Source organism: Callorhinus ursinus, unplaced genomic scaffold, assembly GCF_003265705.2.
Source record: "Callorhinus ursinus isolate GAN/ISIS: 27379988/994484 unplaced genomic scaffold, GSC_fseal_2.0 scaffold3, whole genome shotgun sequence".
NCBI lineage: Eukaryota > Metazoa > Chordata > Mammalia > Carnivora > Otariidae > Callorhinus > Callorhinus ursinus.
Window position 1 is genome coordinate 34250102 of NW_027397065.1, and position 21069 is coordinate 34271170.

A 21069-nucleotide genomic window follows, 5' to 3' on the forward strand; every position below is an offset into this window, starting at 1 on the left:
ACATTGGGGAGGGTATGTGCTACAGTGAGCGCTGTGAATTGTGCAAGACTGTTGAATCACAGATCTGTACTTCTGAAACATATAATGCAACATATGTTAAGAAAAAAGAAAAAGAAGAAGATAGCAGGAGGGGAAGAATGAAGGGGAGTAAGTCGGAGGGGGAGACGAACCATGAGAGACGATGGACTCTGAAAAACAAACTGAGGGTTCTAGAGGGGAGGAGGGTGGGGGGATGGGTTAGCCTGGTGTTGGGTATTAAAGAGGTCACATTCTGGGTGTTACGCACAAACAATGAATCATGGAACACCTTATCAAAAACTAATGATGTAATGTATGGTGATTAACATGACAGTAAAAAAAGTTGAATAAAAGGGAAAAAAATTATCAATTTGTGTGAATAATGATTGTTTAAACTTATTAAACATCATTTTTTAATCTTTATTTTAAGTTTCTTTTGGGCTTCCATCTCCAGTATGGAAAGTTTTATTAAACTTTATTAGAACAGGTTGTAAGTACAGTGTGGTTGCTGAGAAGTTGGACTGTTCTTTATAACAGTAGTCTTCTACGGCAGGTCTAATTACTTCACATTCTCTATAACACTGGGTTTTGGAATTTAGAGGGCTGAGCCATCCCAGCTCCCTCTCTGAACAGAATCAGACCTTGGCACCAGAAGATGATTGAAAAGCCTTCTAATATTTGATTTGCTGGAAGAGACTTTCACACCTGCCTGGCCTGCTCTCCAAATTCCCTGTTGACTCTAACTCCAACCAGCCAGTTTGAACAGAAGCAGAGCAGGCTGAGACCCCAAGCCAGCCTTGTATCTCTATTGCTTATATTGGTAGTCAATATTTTCATGTATTACCCCTTTTCTGGGAACAAAAAAGGCATGGTCCCTATCCTTGGGATGCACCTAATCTGATAAAGAGACATGGTCCTTGCTCTTAAACTCTCCCAAACCTACTGAGAAAATAGGTAGTGTTATGTCTAGTTGGAATTTATAATATAGTTGATGAAATGAAATGTCTTCACATAAAATGACTCAAGAACACTTCAAAAAGCAGTGCATAATGAATTTAGTATAAGCACATTCAGCACGGAAAGGAGCAATAGGAGTAGTTAATTTGGACCCAGTTCTAAGAAGCAGTGTTTAGCATTTAAGAGCCCAGAAATTTGGCTCCCTTCCATTCTTTCCACTTGATTTTCCATCCTTGCTTATCCCCAGTATCTCCTTCACAGTGGCCTGAGATGGAAAGTAGGCAAGTGCTCCAGACTGGCTCTGTTTCCTTAATCCATCTTTCAGAGAGAATGACCAGGTCTTGTTTAGCTTAGACTGTTACTCTCCCCTGTCTCTGAAGATCCCCTTATATGTGAAATTCAATTTAATTCAACATACTTATTGAGAGGCCCTCTAGTGTCAGGAACTGTGCTAAGTGTTGGAAAAACAACAATGACAAAAACATAATCTCTACTGACAACTTATGGAGAGAGAGAGAAACACAAACAACTAGTTATAAATAGTGTGATGAATACTACAGGGAGATTTATTTATTTTTTATTTATTTTTATTTATTTCTTTAAAAGGTTTTATTTATTCATTTGACACAGAGAGAGAACAAGCAGGGAGAGCTGCAGGGGGAGAGGGAGAAGCAGGCTCCCCAGTGAGCAGGGAGCCCGACATGGGGCTCGATCCCAGGACCCTGGGATCATGACCTGAGCCGAAGGCAGCTGCTTAACCGACTGAGCCACCCAGGCAACCCCTACAGGGAGATTTAAAAAAGGATTGGTGGGAACATGTAGAAGGGGGCTGTTTACTTTGTATATGTTGAGTTCTAATAGCTTATGGGTCATCTAGCAAAAAATGAATAGTAAATTGTTGGCTAGATAGATCTAGAAATGAGACAATGGACTGAGATAATGATGGAAATTTGGGATTCATCAACACATGGGTTTACTTGAAACTTTGGGATGAGATCACCCAGGGAGAGAGTGATGAAGGTGAAGAACAATTGAATTGAAAAATACCAAGCTTTAAAGAGTGAACGGAACTAGAGAGTATGAAAAACTAAGGAAGCACAGCCTTATCAAAATGTTAAAACCAGGGACTTCCAAGTTCACTTAATGTAGAGTAAAAGTGATCAGATCTACCCTCCCACCTGAAAAAAACAAACAAAACGGAACACCACCACCAACAACAAAACAGAGAAATATACAACAAGAGTTTTCAAAATACTGGACATTGAGCAACAAAGGATAGTGATCCATATGAGATGGGAAAAAATGAGGTAAGCCCTAAAATTGCCCCAGCTTACTGTCTTGAGTTTTGCAGCACAGAGGGAACCCTGATAGTGCCTGGTAGACTCCATGAGTTGAAGAGAGGTAGTAGAGAGTTTGGGGAGGCCAAAGCAGCTAGGGTTCACAGGACAGAATACAGGAGGGAGAAATCTGCACAGAAATAGAACTTCAGAGATCTGAAGATGATGCTTCTCTAATATTCAGATGAATACTGACTAGTATATGCATATGTGGAAACTACCCAAAACCAAGGAAGCAATCACCTGAAGTGAATAAAGGGACACTCTGGGGTTCATATAAACAAGACCAGGATTAGTATTTGTTCTTACCAGCTAGAGTGGAAAATTTTGATATCTTAATTAGATATAAGGGAAAGTACCCAAAAGGGTTTTACTTTAATAGTATGGTAGGTAAAATTAGCCCTAGAGTAAATTCACCTAACAAAACTTAAAACCAAGACCAAAAGGATCAAGCTCGCTCCAAGTAACTTAACAGTGTTACAGAACAAAGCTCAAGAATATTTATAGGAATACAAAAATATTCAACAGCCAACAATGTAAAATTCACAATGTCTTGTATTCAACCAAAGTTACCAGTTAATCAATTGAAACTGCTTCAGAGGGGCACCTGGGTGGCTTAGCCAGTTAGGCGTCTGCCTTCAGCTCAGTTCATGATCCCAGGGTCCCAGGGTCCTGGGATCGTGTCCTGCATCAGGCTCCCTGCTCAGTGGGGAGTCTGCTTCTCCCCCTGCCTCTCACCCTGCTTGTGCTCTCTCTCCTGTCAAATAAATAAATAAAAAAAAAAAAAAAAGAAACTGCTTCCCAGAAGTAAAACAGGTGAATGAGTATTGCATAATGTAAAGAATTGTTGAATCACCATGTTGTACACCTGAAACTAATATAGTGTGTCAACTATACTTCAATTAAAAACATAACTTAAAAATAAATAAAACATGATAACAATAGTAGACAAAGATATTAAAACATTGTTATAATTGTATCCTCTATATTCAAAAATCTAGAGGTAAGATTGAATATATTAATCAGAGTCATGGAAGATACTAAGAAGAGCCAACTCAAACTTTTAGAGATGAAAGTACAGTGTCTGGGATAAAAATACCCTTGATGGGATTAACATCAGATTCGACATTGCAGAATACTGGTGAACTTGAATACATAGCAAGAGAAATGATCCAAAATGAAATACACCAAAAATCAAACAAACAACAACAAAAGAATTTTTAAAAATAGAGTGTCAGTGAGCTATAGTAGAAGTATAAGCAGCCTAACATTAACATACATGTATACTTTTAGTCCCTAAAAGATGATGGGGGGGACATTTTGTGGAGGAATTAATAGCAGAAAAATTTCCAGTTTTGATGAAAACCATAAACTCACAGATCATGAACCTTAATGAACCCTAAGCACATGGGCACACATACACACACATACACACACAAATGCAGAAAACCACATCATGGCACATCATAATGAAATTGTTCAAAACTAATGATAAAATACTAAAAATAGCTTAAAAATGAAAAGCACACTCTATACAAAAAAGCAAAGACATGGATGATAGCAGATTGCTAATTAGAAACAATTTAAGCATGAAGATGGTAGAAAATCTCTATGTACTAAAAGAAAAAGTCTTTTAAAGTTATATACCCAGTGAAAATAACTTTCAAACTAAAGACGAAATAAAGGTATTTTCAGAAATGCAAAAGCATCACAATGACTGCACTACAAGAAATGTTAAAGACATGAAATCCTTTAGACAAAATTAAAATGATAACAGATAGGGGCACCTGGGTGGCTCAGTCATTAAGCATCTGCCTTCGGCTCAGGTCATGGTCCCAGGGTTCTGGGATCGAGCCCCGCATTGGGCTCCCTGCTCCGCAGGAAGCCTGCTTCTCCCTCTCCCACTCCTGCTTGTGTTCCTGCTCTCACTATTTCTCTGTTGAATAAATAAATAAAATCTTTAAAAAAATAAATAAAATGATAACAGATAAAAATTTCTACACAAGGGCATGGAGAGTCCCAGATGTGGTAACTATATGGATACATGAACACAGTTTTTTCTTATTAAGTAACTGCTCTAAAAGAAAATTGATTGTTTAAACAATGACAATATCAATATATTCAGGGATTTATTACATAGGTATCGGTGAAATGTATGATAAAAATAGCAAAAAGCCTAGAAGGGTATAAATGAAGTATAGTATTGTAAGGTCTTATATATAAATTGTTATAATATCAGTTGAAGCTAGATTTTAATGTTACAGCTGTATATTACAACCCTAAAGAACAAATAAAATAAAAAAATTTATAGCTAATAAGCCAACAAAGAAGATAGAATGAAATAATAAAAAATATTTAATTCAAAGTCACTCAGTAAAAGAGGGAAAAGAGAACTAAGAACAAAGGAGATATATAAAACAACTAGCAAGATTATAGACTTAGCCTAATCATATCAATAATCACATTAAATGTAAAATGTTTAAAAACCCCATTTAAAAATCAGAAATTTTCAGATTCAGTAAAAAACAAAACAAAACAAAACAAAAAAACCTTGATGTCGTCTACAAGAAACACACTGGATAACGACAAAAAATATATTAATGGTAAAAAGATGGGAAAGATAAAGGAAGCCTGAATTATTATATTAATTTCAGACAAAGTATCAGTTAGAGCAAATAATTTTACCAGAGATCAAAAAGTCATTGCATGATGATAAAGTGTTCCGTTTATTGGAGGACATAACATCCTAAATGTATATGCCCCTAGTAGCAGAGCTTTAAAATACATGAGGCAAACCCAATAGAACTACAAAGAGAAATAGAAAAACATCCCATTATACTGAGACAAATAACTCCTCAGTATTGATAGAACAAGCAAACAGAAGGCCAACAAGAATGTGGTAGACTTGAACAATCCTGTCAACCAACTTGTTCTAACTGACATTTATAGAACACTCCTTCCGACAACAGCAAAATGTGCATTCCTTTCAAGTGTACATAGAACATGTATCAAGATAGACCATATTCTAGGCCATAAAACAAGTTTCAAAAAATTATAATGGATTCAAGTCATAACAGTATGTTCTCTGACCACAGTGGAATTAAATTAGAAATCAATCACGGAAAAATACAGAAACCCCCCAAATATTTAGAAACTAATACTCTTCTAAATAACCAATGAGACAAAGAAGACATAAAAAGAGAAATTAGAAAGTATTTTGAACTGAATGAAAATGAAACCACAGCATATCAGCATTTGTGGGATACTGCTAAGGCAGTACTTAGGAGAAAAATTATAACAACAAATGACTGTATTAGAAAAGAAGGAAAAAATGGAATTAGTCAATGCATTCAGTTTCTTCCATAACAAATGAAAAAGAAGAACAAAAACCAAACTCAGAATAGGAAGGAAATAATAAAGATGAAAGCAGAAATCAATGAAATATAAAACACAAAACAATGGAGAAAATCAATCAAATATAAGTTGGTACTTTGAGATCATTAAAATTGATCAAGTATCGCCAAATTGCTGAGTTAAAAAGTGCAATATCAGGAACAATTGAAGTAACACCGCTGCAGAATCTATAGATATTAAAAGAATAAGGGGGATATTATGAACAGCTTTATACCTATAAATTGAATAACAGATAAATTGGACAAATTTCCTTGAAAAAACACAAACTATGAAAGCTCATTCAAGAATAAATAGATTACCCAAATATCCTACTTAAGAAACTAAATTTGTAATTAAAAATCTTCTCACAAGAGCTATTCAGACACAGATGGCTTCACTGGTGAATTCTACCTAACATTTCAGGAAGAAATAACACCCAATTCTACAGAAACTCTTTTAAAAAAAAGCAAAGAGAGGGAAATACTTTCCTACTCATTATTTGGTGCCAATATTACCCTGATTCCAAAGTAAGACAAAGACATTATAAGAAAAGAAAAATACAACTTGATAAATATGTCACCAACATCAAAAACTTCTGTATTTTGAAAGACACTGCTAAGAGAATGAAAAGACAATGCACAACTAGTAGAAAATATTTGCAAAACATAAATTTGATAAACTACTCATATTCAGAATATATAAAGAGCTCTCATAACTCAATAGTAATAAAACATCCCAATTTAAAAATAGTTGAAGATTTGATACAGCATTTCATCAAAGAAGATATCCAAATGGTAAATAAGCATACAAAAAAATGCTTAATATTATTAGTCACTGAAGAGATGTGAATTAAACTCAAAATTATATACCACTAAATACCTATTAGAATTTCTGAAATTAATTACTAACACTTACCAAGTGTTGGTGAGGGTGTGGAGGTACAGGAACTCTCATACACTCCTGTTGGGAATATGAAATGATACAATCACTTAAGAAAAAAAGCTTGGCATATTCTTAAAAGATTAAACATGCACCTAGCATATTATCCAACCATTAAATTCCTAGGTTTTTACTCAAGAGAGCAGAAAGCATATGCTCATATAAAATCCTGTACATGAATGTTCATAGTAGCTTTATTTGTAATAGCTAAAAACTGGAAATAACCCAAAAGTCTATCAGCAGGTGAATGAATAAACAAATTATGGTATATACATACAAAGGAATACTACTTAGCAATAAAGGGGAATAAGCTATTGATGCTGGAAACAATATGGATAGATTTCAGAATGATGATGGTGAAGCCAGACCAAAACCAAAATAGCTTATATGTTTCCATTTATATAAAACCCCTGAAAATGCAAACCAACCCATAATGATTGAAAGCAGATCAATGGTTCCTGGGGTTGTGGAGTCAGGAGGGCAAGAAGGCAGGATTACTGTGGGGCATGAGGAAATATGGGGTGGGGGGGTGATGGATATGCTTACTCTTTTAATTGTGATAAGTTTTATGGGTGAAACTCATACATCAAAACTTATCAAATTGTAAATATGTAGTTTATTATGTATAGTTTATTGTATATCAGTTGATCCTAATAAAGCAGCTTTTAAAAATCCTATAATCATTTTTCTGTATTGACATAGATGAAATTGATTTTCTTGGTGGGATGTTAAATGAAGAAAACTTTCAGGGGCATTACACTTCTACATGTCCCGCTGTCTCACTGCGGTCATAAACCCAAACAACCCAAGTCATTTTTACCATGGTAGCTGAAATGCCTTCAAGGGATAACAAAGCCAATATACCAACTTAGATAAGGTTTAAAGTATCCAGGGATAATTTGTAATCTCCTATAGATCTGCCACATGGGGTGTGCTTCCTTTCTATGTGTGATAGAGAAACTTGAGATGGTATAAAATAGGGAGCAGGAGGTGGGCACTGCAAAGAGGTTCCTATCTTTGCCATTAACTAGCTGTGTATCTTTAGGCAAGTGACTTGCCCTCTGTGTTCCTTTATTCAGTTTTTAAAATAAAGTGGGACAAGATGGTCTCTAAGGTTCTTTCGGGCACCAAGATTAGGTTTTTTAGCATATCCTATGATCATACAGAGGTTTTTTTGTTTGTTTTTTTGTTTTGTTTTGTTTTGTTTTTTTGTTTTTTTAATTTTGTTATGTTAATCACCATATATTACATCATTAGTTTTTGTTTATATGGAGGACTAATTTCACCACTTATCCTTTGATAGCATGATTCCACATTCAGGTAGATTTACTGCTGCTATAGCCACCTCCTGGAGTATTGCAGTGCATGGCAGTGCACTTCAGCATATTAAATGCTTGGGGGTGTCCTGCAGGAAAAAAAAAGAATATAATTTTGTTTTTTCTCTGTCTTCTCAAGTTTTGACCACAGCATCATATGTTTCCCTAAACACCTTATAAATACCTCATGATTCGGGGAATGCTGATGTCACAGATTGTCTTCTAGAGGGCAGGAATTAACTGGGGGAGGATGCCCTTGGATGGCTGGTGTGCTGACCCTCTGGAACCAGGAAATGGAGAAGTTGAAAGGAATGTGCATGAAAGAGACCAAGATATGGAAAGGGACAGCTTGGAGGGTCATGAAAATGAGTAGACATTTTGGAGTGGGCTGTTGGGGAAAGAGGCAAGTGGCTTCCTTTGGGATATATATTCCAAGACCTTCAGAGTCACCTTCATCCTCTCCCCACCCTTCCCAGCTCCATGCAGACTCACTGCAAAGTACTTTTCTGCATATCCATCAGTCTGCATATTCTGCTTGGCTTTGAATCTCTCTAATTAGATTTTTAGTAGATGGAATTCTTTCTCATGCCTTGGATCAATATCTCCCATTGTGTACGGAAAAAGGTTTGATGCAGGTGGGGTTCAGTAGGTGCAAAGTTCTTCTGAGGCTGGACTCCCCATCCAGGGCCCAGTACTTCTAATATTTGAGGGAATTCAGGTCACACATCCCAGTAAAATTGATCATATTCACTAATGAGACCAGCTTTGTTGCTTTTTTTCTGTACGTAGATTTACAAATACTCAAAAAGATATAACTTATGTAAAATTTTGAGGAAAATGGTAGAGAATTAAATTTTACTGCCTGTGATAACCACTATCATTTTGATGACCATCTTCCATTTGTCATTATATATAGAAATGCGTATTTATAATATATATGTACGTATATATGCATATTTATAGTATAATATATATGTATACACACACACACACACACACACACACACATGCATCCACATTTGCATGAATGGGATATAATTTGTGGTAGGCAGAGCTCCCACAGTTCATGCCTTAATCCTCAGAACCAGTCTGTTCCATTACATGGCCAAGGGGATGAAGGTGGCAGGTGGAACTAAGGTTGCTAATCAGCTGACCTTAAAATGAGGAGATTATGCTGAATTATTCAGTTGGGCCCAATATGGGTCAGAAGGATTTTTCAATGTGGAAGTCAGGGAAACAAGAATTAATAATGTCAAAGTGATATGATATGAGAAACATTCAATTGATCATTGCTGGTTTTGAAGATGGAAAAAGGAGCCACCAGCCAAGGAATGTGGGTGGCTTCTTGAAGCTGAAAAGCCATATAAAACTAATACATGCTGTAAATAGTATTATTATGAAGAACACTTTTCCCCCTAAGTCCTTCTACCTGCTTTCCTGGTCTCTACTTCCCCACTCCACATAAACAGTTTTAATGACCGTTATGTACCGTTTCATGCATTTTCATGCTTTCTTTACATACACACAGATAGATGACTTTGAAATTATTTTATAAAAATGGAAGCACAGTTCCCATCTGCATCATATTTGAACTTTTTAGATTGATTTTACAACTAAATATGGCAGCACATGATACAATTAAGGCAGGAATCAGCCTGCCTTATGAGGACTTTCTTGGTTTCTGAATGGAGCCCAGGATATGACTGAACCTAAGGCAAAAAAGAGAGATGCAGAGGGTCTGAGCTGTTGGGGACAGTGGTTGAGCTGTTGGATTGAGCTTGGCTATGTGTATCTGAGAGCCACTTCTGAACTTTTCAGCTGCATAGGTCAATAAATTCCCCCCCCTTTTTTTAGCCATTTTGAGCTTTTTTTTTTTTTTTAGTAACTTAGCAGCATATCATCCTGAGATATAAACTCTTAAAGTCTGTTAATCTTTGGCTATTAACTATTTATTACAGGGTTTAGGAGGTTAGATGGCTTATCAGCTCCTTCCCTTTCTCCCACCACATTTCAAACTCTGGCAATAATTTTAGTCAAAAGACAGTAACAGTCTGGCTTATACAAAAAAAAAAAAAAATCGCTCATGAAACCAGGAAGTAGAGAATCAGGAAACACCACAGAAGTTGTCCTCTTAGCTTTATTATCTTTCCGTTTTCTCTGAGAAGCTCTCTTCAGTGGACTGGAACTGTGCCAGGCAGAGCTTAGCTCATGTCCTCAAAGTACAGCAATCAAAGAAGGAGCCCTTCTCAATCCCAGTTTTGGTTCAGAAAATCCAGGGAAAGCTTTCTTATTGGCTGGCTTGGATCAAGTTCACAGGTGATGAGAAGCTATGATTGGTCCATCCCAGGTACCAGTCTACCTCAGTGGCTGTGGTTGGGGTCATGGTCTTTTCCCAGATGATAGAGTCATTGCACAGACATTTCCAGAGGATTATTGCAAATACATTACAGGCAAACGTGACAGTCAATAAGAGACTGATTCAAAGAAAGGTAAGTCAGAAAACATTCAGATTTGAAATGTGCCCCTCTTGGGTCTCTGGGTTTTCTTGCTAAAATATGAGTAAAATTTAGGACAAAACGAAGTACTTATGATACATCATTAAGTGAAGAAAAACAATATGCAGACACGTAACATGGAATACATGATCTGTTTCATATGTTTAACTTTTAAGGCAGGTTGAGGCCAGAGGCTAATAGTGAAGACCCTTCTTGCCCCGTGACATAGCCCCTGATAGACTGGTAATTTTCAGAAATCACAGGTCCACTTCTCGGCAGAAACACCTTTGAGATGCTCACATTCCTAGAGTTCTCCTGTGAGGATGGTTCTGGCCGTCATCTTTTCTGTCCCTCCCAGCTAGACAAGTCCTAGTCCTCTCCCTGGCATAGGACTAGATGACATTTTGAGTCAAGCTGTCTCTTGGAAACAGAAACCATTATGAGAGGCTGGGTTGGGATGGTGGGACAACTGGCATTCAGCTGACAAACAGTTTGCCAGATGCTGAAGAGAATGTTTGCAAAGCATATGAAAGAGTGATAGAAGAAAAATTGTGAAAATTGTGTGTATGTGTGTGTGTACAAATGTCATTCTCCCATCCAAGCTTAGAGAAGAGACTAATGGCATGGGAGCCCCAAACCTCCCACAGATGGTCTAGGTCTGTGTGGTCTAGAAGATGGAATGGGTGGCCTCTTTCTCGCTGAGGCCTCCATTACACCATTTAAAGCTTGCCAGTGCTTACGTTACCTCCATGTCTATGGAAGACTCATTGCCTCTCCCCCCATCTGTACACCTTAGGTGGGTAATTTAACCTGCTTGTGGGTTGATCCCAGTGACTTGCCCATCCCAGGTTCTCTTTACTTGCTGCCCTATGGTGATGAAATAGGCTCTTTTTATTGAGCTCCAATTATGCATGTGGACTGTGAAGTCAGACTTCAGATACTGGCCCTTCCAGCTACTAATCTGGATATATCACTTAAATGCTATCAGCTTTAAATTTGTCACCTGGAGAATGGGGCTAAAAAGTAGTACCCTGTCCCACAGAGATGTTTGGAGCAGTGAGATAATAGATAAAAGGGTGCAGAAGAGTAAACACTCAACAAATGTTAGCTATTGATATTAATCCTCATATCCTTCTTGAGATGGGGGTATATTACACTATGGAAATGAGGAAACTGAGTGTCAGAGAATAAATTAATAATTGGCCCTGGATCACACAGATTCTGAAAGATGGAACCAGAATTCTTACTATTCCCTCCGAATAGAAAAGCTGCATCTTGTTAAAGGGGCACCTCCTTACAAAGTTCATGAGCATGTAGGAAAGCTAATTCCTGCCTTTAAGACTGAGCAGATTATGTAATGCCTTAGAACCTGTTTCCTCGTTTGTATGGTATTCTTGCATAACAGTTGTTATGATGGCTAAATGAGATAATGTCATAGAAGTAGTAAATATTCATTTCTTTTCAGCCTCCTTTCTTTTAATTGCAAGCAGAATGAAACATTATGGAAGATGTAAATTTCTTACCTAAGAATATGCTCTCATTCTTTTTGGTTTATTTCATATTATAGATCATCTGCATTTCCATTCTCCTCATGATGATGGAGAATCAACAGCTGATGACTCAGCATCTTCTAACCCAAACTGTCTCTTTCCTTCCTTAGAAAGACATGAGATATGTGTGCAGCAGTAGATGGTACAGGGTAGTGACAGGCATTCAGAACATTGGTGTCCCAGCCCAGTTCTACTGTCACCCACTGTGTGTGTGACCTTGTCAATCACTGAACACCATTGGGACCCCCTTTCCTCATTTTAAAATGTAGGCAGTGATATATCCTCTGATGTTCTCACATGATTATTGTGAGGGACACATGAAAGAATGACAACAAAATAAATTCAAAGAATAAAATGCTATAAGAATGCAGGGATTTTAATTGATATATCCAACTTGATCACTCTTCTTGGGAACTTCTGATGGTCCTTCCTTGTTAATAACAAGGCACCACGGAGGGCTAGACTTGGCATCTATATGCCACAGTTCAAATTTTAGCTTCAGGACCTTGGCAAGTCACATCTCTTCTTTGGACTTACATTTTCTTTTCTGTGAAACTGGAATTATTACCCCTGCCCTGACTACTAAAATATTTGTCATGAGGATCAGATGAGATCATATATATGAAAGAGTTCTACAAACTGCATGACATCATGTAAACTATACAGAACCCAAACGGAGTCATCCTAGGCATTTCTCTTATGTGAGCAAGAAGGCTTCTGGTTTTTATTCTCACCCTGAGAACTTTACAGACCCTGCCCCATTCCCTATTCTCTCAGCCTTTCCATCTTTCCCTTCCCAGTTCAGACACCATCTCACTAGCTTGGTTTGTCTTGAGTGGGTGGTCAAAGGCAAGTTGATGGTAACATCCAAACTGGCCTGGTGGCTGGTGTGCTCAGCCAGGGACAGTCAGGGGTGAACAAAGCAGTGTGGAGAAGGAGGAAAACTTTTCCTTTCTTTCCTTCTAGGTTCCTTGGCTAGCCTAATAATTAAATTGAGATAAGACAGATTAGCAGGAGAAAAACAAATTTAATTTTTGCCTATACAGGAGCTCATAAAAATATGACACTCAAAGAAGTGACTAAAGCTGGCAGCTTTTATACCTTTAGACAAAATAACAAACAAACAATGAATTTGTGAAGAATTGACAAGACCTAAGAAGTCTGGGCTTGAGATAGTTAGTGAAGAAGTAACAAGGTTTAAGCTTTCTTGGTTCTGGGGCACCTGGGTGGCTCGGATGGTTAGGCATCTGCCTTCGGCTCGGGTCATGATCCCAGGGTCCTAGGATCGAGGCCCACATTGGGCTCCCTGCTGAGCGGGGAGCCTGCTTCTCCCTCTCCCTCTGCCTGCTGCTTCCCCTGCTTGTACACTCTCTCTCTCTGTCAAAAATAAATAAAATGTTAAAAAAAAAAAAAAAAGCTTTCTTGGGCACCTGGGTGGCTCAGTCGTTAAGCATCTGCCTTTGGCTCAGGTCATGATCCCGGGGTCCTGGGATCGAGCCCCGCATCGGGCTCCCTGCTCCGGAAAGCCTGCTTCTCCCTCTCCCACTCCCCCCTGCTTGTGTTCCCTCTCTCGCTGTGTCTCTCTCTGTCAAATAAATAAATAAAATCTTTAAAAAAAAAAGCTTTCTTGGTTCTGAATTCCATGTCTCTGCGATAATGATGTCTCTTTACCTCCTGGTATAGGGAGGGTATCTTTCATACAGGAGATTTATTTCCTGTTTTCAGGGTGGAGGGTCAAAGGAGGGTCAGAGTGTCCTTTTTTGAACTGACTGTTTCTTAAGTAACTTTAATTTCTAGGTTATCAATATGCCAAAGTGGCATATTTGGGGACAGCCTGCCCCTGAACTCCATCAACAAGGAGGGCTTGGGATAATGGCAACCTCATTACCAGGCTGCGGAGTAGAGATTTCTTCCCAGGGATGATAGTAAAATATTTAATGACAGGAAGATTGGGCAATGTGACCCTGGTAATGGAGCAAGTTTGGGGAGACTCCTGCAGTATTAGGAGACACTCCTTTGGTTGCTGGATAGTATGGAAGTATTGGTCATAGGAGCTGGACCAAACACCTGTTATGATGGTAGAACATTCAGGAGGCTGGAAGCAATGGATATTCACTAGCCAGTTTGCAAGTTAACATTTTCAGTGTGTAACTATTTTTTTAGTACTGCATTAGCTGAGACTACCAGATGAGTACCAGATTTGCTTTTTACCTGGACATAAAAAACATGAACCTTATCTTTAGTATCTTCAAAGAGTAGGGCAATATGCCTAAAGCTGCTTTTTCCTCTTCTTCCTCCTCCTTCACTTTCACCCCCTCCCCTCCTTCATCTCCATCTCTTCTTCTACCTCTGCTTTTTTCCTCCTCTTCCTTGCTACTTTTAACACAGTATGAAAGAATAACTCAAACATATGCAAAAAAAGATGGATGCATTCCTGCACATTTATTTTTTTTTAATTTTCTTCTCTGTTTCACTATGGAGTTTTTTTTTTAAGATTTATTTATTTATTTGACAGAGAGAGAGAGAGACAGTGAGAGAGGGAACACAGCAGTGAGAGTGGGAGAGGGAGAAGCAGGCTTCCCATGGAGCAGGGAGCCCGATGCGGGACTCGATCCCAGGACCCTGGGATCATGACCTGAGTCGAAGGCAGACGCTTAACGACTGAGCCACCCTGCTCAGAGTTCAGCCCTCTCCCTTCTAAGTCATGTATTGAATCAATTTCATTCTCTCTTTAGTCTTTAAAAAAATATCTGTTTATAATTCAGCCACAGGTTTAAGTAAACACTTGATTCAAACAGGAACAAGAATCTTCCTTCTCTCCCCAGCCTTCCTCTTAGGGCAAGACTTGAAGGTTTTCTTCCTAGAGAGGCATTTGCAGCTGCCATGAAGAATAATGGGAAACCCAAAAAGATGATTAATTAAGCCAAGGTGCAATAAAGAACATATATGGAGAAAATTCAAATATACTTACATGAAAAAAGTTTAATTTAAAACTGTCTTTGTAACACAAGAAGAGCTGTTTGTTTTGTTTTCGAAGATGATAGTATCTGATTTGAGATCTAAAAGGTCACCTAGATAAGTTCTGGAGAGCATGGCAGCTGGGCCATCTGTCTGAACTAACTAGCTATATGAACTTGGGAAAATAACTTAATCTTTGCTCCTCAGTTTTCTCATCTGTAAAATGTGAAAAAAGGAATAGTTACTATCTCAGAGTTGGTGTGAGATTAAATGAGATCATTCACTAGCATGCTTAGAGCATTGACTGACATATAGTAATTGCCTAATAGATGTTTGCATTAATCAAGCTTCTCCAGGGAACAGAACAAATAGGATATCCATCTCTATATATCTATATCTATCTCCCTACATTTATCTCTAGAGAGACAGAGACAGAGAGAGATAGAGAGACAGAGAAAGATTATGAAGATTTGGCTCACACAATTACAGAGGTTAAGAAGTCCCACAGTCTGCCATCTGCAAGCTGGAGACCCAGAAAGCCAGTGGTGTAATTCCAGTTTGAATTTGAAGCCCTAAGAACCAGGGGGCATGTGATGTGATGAGCACTGGGTGTTCTATGCAACTGATGAATTACTGAACTCTACACCTGAGACTAATTATGTACTATATGATAGCTAATTGAATTTAAATAATAAAAAAGAAACTAAGTCTTTTATAATAGTAAGAAATAAAAAGAGAAAAAGGTGACACAAAAAGTAAATACATCACAGAGTTTTTGCAAAGTTAAATTGACTTAATATAAGAGGAAGTTTATGGCACACAATAGTTCTTAAGAAAAACAACTTATTTTTGAGTTGCTTTATTCTTCTTGGGGATCCAAACCTATAATGTTTAGAATTTTAAACACTTTATTAGATTACTTATGGACATTTCTCAAGTGGATGTCTGGTTCTTTTTACTCTATTCTCTTTCTTTTCTTTCTTTCCTACTTTTTTTTTTTTTTACTCTTGTGACTGTTATTTATTTATTTATTTATTTTTTAATTCTACCATTTATTTTTTTTAGATTTTCAAAATGTGATTTCATTTTTTTATTTTATTTTTTATTATGTTCATTTAGCCAACAGATAGTACATCAGTAGTTTTTGATGTAGTGTTCAACTGATTCATTAGTTGCGTATAACACGCAGTGCTCATCACCACACGTGCCCTCCTTAATACCCATCACCCAGTTACCCCATCCCCCTACCCACTCTCCCTTTTGTAACCCTTGGTTTGTTTCCCGGAGTCCAGAGTCTCTCATGGTTTGTCCCCCTCTCTGATTTCTCCCCATTCAGTTTTCCCTTCCTTCCCCTGTGGTCCTCCGTGCTATTCCGTATGTTCCACATGAGTGACACCATATGGCAATTGTCTTTCATTCCACTGTTGTGTATCCTTTTTTTAAGGAGGCTCTTCCTATGCTGTGTGGCCCTGATTTCCTGCTGCCATTGTAGTCGACTATCCCAGTTTATGTCCCCTTAAGTACTTTCTTCTAAAGAGGCAACATCTCACTCACCAAAGCGTGACCTCAAAATCCTTGAAAAATCAACCAGTCTTTTTTCAACCAAGGCTAACTCCTCTGGTTATTTTAATCACACATTGCTGAGGCCAAAATGACTATGAAGGGGAAACAAGCAGAGGGGTACCAGAACACTGGGGCTTTGGCCCTTGAGATTCTTGAGATTCAGAGGCTGAGTTTCCTTACTAACTCTGCTTTTTTGTAGATTCAGTGGATTAGGAGTTCAAAAAGGGCAGAAAAGGGATAATTTGCTCTGCTGCAGGAATTCCAGGGTCTCAGCTGGAAGCCTTATAGGGCTAGAATCAATCATCTGAAGGCTTATTTACTTCACGTTCAGTGGTTGGTACTGGGTTGGCTTGTGGCCTCAGTTACTCTCCTTGTAGACCTCCACACAGGTTTGATTGGGCTTCCTTGCAGCCTGGCAACTGATTCCATGCAAAAACATCTTGAGAAAGATAGCCTTTTATAATTTAGCCTCAGAAGTCACAGAATATCACTTCTGCACTGTGTTCATCAAATTCGTTACAAAGTATTACCCAGTTTCAAGGGAAGGGAAAATAGATTCCACAAGCTTCTGAAAGAGCATGTGGGACCAGAAATACTGCTGTAGCCATTTCTGGAAATTATGATCTTTCTTAGTTTATAAGCTCTAAAGTTCCTGGGATGGTAGAGATCATCACATACTTGCAACTTTGGGAATGACTCCTAATTGAAGTGGTTCTGGGACTTCTTAGGTTGATGATTTGAGTTTATGAACTATGCTGAGGGCTGAGTATGGCCCTGTTCTTTAGAGTTTCTCCGGTTGTTTTTTTCTGGCAAGTGAAGACCTACAGCAGAAAATCTTTTCACATGTTTCTTGCATTGCTCCAGGCTGCAAATCTTCCACAGTAAATTCTGCCCTTTAAAGTTAAAAGATTCAGTTAAGCAAATCTTCTGACTTTTTTTGGTGAAAGCATATTTAATCCCCCTACCCCAAATCGCAACATTTGGATACCAAGGTCCTACCAACTTGATGACATGGACCAGCATGCTTCCTTGGGACTTCCTACAGGGAAGGAGTCCAGACTGGGAATCTGAATTAGGGACCAAGTTAGAAAAGCAGTCATTCTTCTTGCCGGACATCTGCTTGTAAGAAGCATTCATCTCTGTTCATTTACATGCTCAGTTCTCTACCCAGAAACATCCCACGTAAATATTTTAACATGGTGATGGTGATGACACATTCTTTCTTTCTGCCACAAGAGTAAAGGCTTCTGTCACAGTGGCCAGTTGTTGTATTTTTCTGTTTTTGGTACTCAAGCTACTAAAGATTGGGAACTAAAATTAATTTATAATGGATTTGAATTAGATACGTCACTCTTTATTTCCTGTTCTTAAATCAACTTCCTCTGGTTTCACTCTACCTGCAGAGAAGTCAGGAAATTTTAATGTAGTCATGATTGTGGTGGTGGTGGTGGTGGCAGATCACGGGGGGTGATTGGGTGGGGAGGATGCTGTCCCTTTCTTGAGGTTGTACATCTTGTCTAGAATATCAGGTTGTAGCTTCCTGTCTTCAACCCATTGTTATTGCTATTGATATCCTTACTGTTTAGCCTGAAGAATCAACAGTTTCCCAAAGAAAGTTCTTCCCAAGACAAAAGCAGGAGTACAAGAGGGTGAGTGAAAACCCAAGAGGCCTCTTAAGGCTTTAGCTCAGAGCTCTGCACTGTCAGTTCTGCTACATTCTATTTTTCAAGCAACTTTCATTGCCAAGCCCAGAGTCAATGGCAGGGAAATACACTTCTTCCACAGTGGAGCCATGCCATGGATGTAGATGTAGAAAAGGGTGAATAATGGAGGCCAACAGTTCAGTCAATCACAGTTCCCCTTCCTTAATTTTTTTTTCTCCCTATAATTTATTTGTTGAAGAAACTAAATACTTTGTCCTATGGAATTTCCCACATTCTGGATTTTTCTGATTGCATATCCATAGTATCAAATGACGTGTTTCTTAGTTTTCTGCATTTCCTGTAAACTGGTAGTTAGATCTAGTGGCTTCATCTGACATGACTTTTTACAAGGATCCTTTATAGGTAGTGATATGTACTTTTATCAGGAGGAGCATTAACATTTCATTGTCTGTCTTTTTGTGTTAAGTTGTCATCATTCATCTTGACCTAGATCCATTATTTAGTTGGGGGTTTACAAAAGGATAATAGCATTTTTCCTTCATTTATTCCTGGGGACCCTTCTATAAAGAAAAAACTTTTCCTCATCAACCCTTATCTAAGGAATAGGTCCTACAGGAAATCAGGCTAATGACTTGATTCTTTCATTTATTTACCAGTTTCCAGAGTAATGTGGTTCCTCAGCAAGCTCCAAAGAGGACATTGAGTATTGTTTTTCATACCTTATGAACTCATGGATTTTAATATATCGGAAGTTTTTTTACTTCCTTGGCATGATATTCATGTAAGTGCTTGAATTGCCCCATTTTAGTCAGTGGAAGCCTTTTTGAGCTAATTCTTGACCTTCTGATTAAACTCCTATAGTCTTTGACAGTGTTCCTGCTTTCAGGTGTGGTAAGACATTCTAGGGTCATCTTGTACATTTTCTGCCTATGTTTTCTTGTTGTTGTTGTTATTGTTGTTCTGAAGGTTTAGGGTAACTCTGCTGTCTTTGGGTGCTAAATTGAAAAAAAATATATCAGACTTTTTGGAGTAGTGCTTAAGCTAGTATATTTAGAGGTGGGTAGGGGGATTTAATGAGGAAATGGGCATTTCTAATGGATAAGACTGTTTGCTGACTGAGCCACAGAAAGTGGGAGATCCATATTGGGAGCAGTCTTAGGGTTTTAGAACTCTGACGTTCCTATTTACCTCTTTGTAGGTCTGATTATCCACTGATCCATGACCCAGTGTTCTCTAGGAGCTTTTGGTAAACTCAAGAAATTTGTGTAACAGCAGTTAATGGGCATAATGGGTTCGTCTCAAGGCAATGCCATCTCTGGACAATAAACATAGCCTTTAGGCTCTAGGGCACAGCTTCATTTTGAATCTGTTTGCCTGCTTATTCAGATAACCATTTACAGATCAGCCGCTCAGTCTTGAGTTTTGAACAGCTGGTAGTAATTTTCTTGTACTAAATGACTGCTAATTATCCTGTACACCACACTTAATTTATGCCTTGTTGGCTGAGTTGTGAGTTCACCTACTCATTATAATTACTCCGTACCCTCATCCATTTTTACTGCCCCCTTCTCTTTTATCCTGCCTTGTATTTCCAGCACCACAATACAGGGAGTTAAATCCAATTGAACATAGGTTTCATAGCACTAGCAAGTCTCAGTGGATCAGGAGATGAACTCTGGTCTCTGCAACATGCCACCTGATGATGAGAAGATGAAAGCTCCAAGGAGAAATCGTCATCTTAGCATCATGGTGAACTAGAAAGCATCACAACCAGGAGTGTGACATCCTGAAATTTAGTACCAGATATTCCATTGTTAAACTGTGTGCCTTTGATTGTGTCATTTAATTTAATATTTCACTCTCTGTTTTTTCACCTCTAGATTGGGGATGATAGCACTTGCCTGTCCATCTCACAGGCTAAAGTGGGTAATGTATGTAATTTGGATTAATAAATTATGAAGTCTTAGTAAGCATTAATGTTGACAATTCAAGTATTATGAAATGTTACCAAATCCTCATAGTAAATGGCAAGGGTGAGAAACTCTTCCAGGCATGTGAATATGTCATTTCTAAAGACTTTTTCCATAAAGACATTATGTCTAAAGACATTATCCTACTGAGTCCTCATAAAAAATGATGAGCTGGATTAGACAGGTCGCATTATCCCTGTTATGAGTTGAATTGTGTCCCCCAAAAAGATATGTTGAAGTCCTAGCCCCCATTACCTCAGAATGTGAACCTATTTAGATATAGGGTGATGCAGATGTAGTTAAGATGAGATCATACTTGAATAGGTGAACCCTTAACCCAGTAGGACTGGTATACTAATAAGAAAAGGAGAAAGAAACCCACAGAGAGAACACCATGTGACAACAGAGGCGGAGATTAGAGTCATGGAGCTGTAAACCAAGGAATGCCAAAGATTGACAGCCACCACCAGAAGGGAAGAGACAAGGAGGGATTCTCACCTATGAATTTCAGAGCGTTGATTCCCTTATACTGGATTTCTATACTACACAAATGTGACAGAATAAATTTCTGTTGTTTTAGACCACCTAGTTTGTGGTACTTTGTTATGAAAACCTTAGGAAACTAATACAATCCCCGTATTTCTGACCAGTATTCTGAGTTTCAAAAAGTTTAATCAGCAATTTTTTGTCAAGAGCCTATTGTGTGCCAGGTACTCTTCTAGGCCCTATGCATACAACTCTAAATAAAACAAAGTGTAAATCATGCTCTAGAGTAATACAGCTTGTTAAAGACAAATAATATGATAACACCCAGATCTCTGGGCTTCCAGATCAGCATTTCTGTTTTCATCATATCCTCTAAAGTAAGGAGGCAGTGCTTTTACTGCTTGTGAATGTGCCTGGATTGTT